The following is a 2,083-nucleotide window of genomic DNA, read 5'->3' as shown; positions in this document are numbered from 1 at the left end:
AAAGTGAGAAACAGACTATATATATGTAGTTTAAAAAATTACTTTGAGAGTTGAAAAAAGTTTGAATCATGTATAAAGAATTAATAAATGAAAAGAAGAGATGATTGAAGTTATTAACATTTAATCATAAAAACACACAGTATCACAGTGTAGTGTATATGAGACTATTGAACATACTGCTTATACATACTCTCAGCATACAGAAAATAATTTTTAATATAATTTATTACTTTCTATATATAATTATTACTTAATTTAATCTGAAATATTTTGAGTGATAAAAGACAAATTGGCTAGATAATTCAATAAATTAAATGATAAATTATATTAACTATAATATTATTATCTAATTATATATTAAATTAAATAACTTTATGATCTGATTTTTAATATTTTTTTTTGAATTAATAAATTAATTTTATATTCTTTTCTCATATAGTTCTTTAGATAAAAAGATTAGATTTTATGATTAACTTTTCTAATAAATTTTATTAAAAGTATATTTCTCTATTAGATTTATTATTTAAATTAAATTCTTTTAAAATTAGTTGATATATTAATTTATCTGCTTTTATAGACTAAATGTAATTATTAATTCACTATAAATGATAAGTGTTGAAATTTCTACTTATGATTAACTTTTTATTTATTGATAAGTTAAGAAGAACTCTATTCATTGTTCATCTATTATTGTTTTTCTGTAAAGATTTTTCATTATAGATATTAATTAGAAAAATAAATTTAATTTGATTGAATTTATCTATAACATCATCAACTAAAATATTAAAATCTAAAATTATATTATATCTTAAATTGAATTAAAATCTTAAGCTTTTTTTAATATATATAAATACTTTAAAATTGACTTTAGTTTTTCTTGATAAAAAACAATAATAGCTAAATAATATATTTTTTTTAAAACTTAATCAATTTATAAAATTTTAATTCAAGAATACTTTTATTTAAAACTTATACTAAAATTAATTAATCTTTTAATTTTTATAATATTTATTAATAATTTTCATCATCAATCTATCACATTTGATATAAAGAGTATAAAAATTGATTGACTAAGAGATTGATTAGATTAAAACAATTTAAATAAATTTTAAAAGTATTTATTAAATCATTATTAAGAAAAAATATATCTAAGCTTTTTGAAAACTCTGTTAATTTTGATTTTTTTTCACTATATCTAGTATCTTCTCATACTACTCTTATCATAGTTTGTCTAAACATAGTAGAAAAGATATTTATGAATAGTAAAGAGTATATAATTTAAGATCTCTACATCTAATTTCTGTAGACTATAAATTAAAGATTTGAACCAGTTGAATATAGTTAAAAATAGAGATAAGTTAGAATTAATTGAATACTTATAAGATATCTCATAGAGTTGCACTTTAATTAATTCTTTAACAAGTTAAAACTTAGCTAAAATCAATTAAAGTTTTAATTAAATCTAATTAAGCTCTAGTAGAGATGATGTTTTAGTGAGATCTGCAGATTTCTCTTATAATGTTAGTTTTTTTCTGATTTTTCTTCAAAAAGTCAAGAAAAACTTATTTAAATTTAATTTTTTCTTTAATAAAAAAAAATTTAGATATTAAATCTACATCTATTTTAAAAAGTTAAGCTGCACACTAGTTATGTGAAGAAAATTTCTTTAATATAAATAGAATTAATTAGTTTTTAACAATTTTCCTATAAAAAATTATATTTTTTTTCTAGTGTTTTTTACTAGTTTTTTTTATCAAAAATCAGTATTTTTTTTCTGACTTAATCAGAATTAAAATTATTAGTTTTGCATATTTTCTATATCTCAAAAAGTATTTTTAAAGATTTTATTAGTTTATCTTAAAAACTGATCTCAGTTTACTAGATTCTCTTGAGAAATCTAGTCAAATTACTGAACTAGTAATAAAATCAGAAAGATTTCTATTAAAGCTTGTTAAATCAAATATACAAGAACTATAAATAAAAGTTAAAAAATGAAAAAAACACTTTTTATATCTGAAATAGAGAAAGAAATTCAGAAAGAAATTTATCAAAAACTCTCTGAATAAGAGATTAAAAAATAAAT

The sequence above is a fragment of the Paracoccidioides brasiliensis genome (assembly GCF_000150735.1).
Source record: "Paracoccidioides brasiliensis Pb18 unplaced genomic scaffold supercont2.29, whole genome shotgun sequence".
In the NCBI taxonomy this organism is placed as follows: domain Eukaryota; kingdom Fungi; phylum Ascomycota; class Eurotiomycetes; order Onygenales; family Ajellomycetaceae; genus Paracoccidioides; species Paracoccidioides brasiliensis.
The sequence above is the reverse complement of the archived record's forward strand: the minus strand, read 5'-3'. Positions refer to the sequence as shown.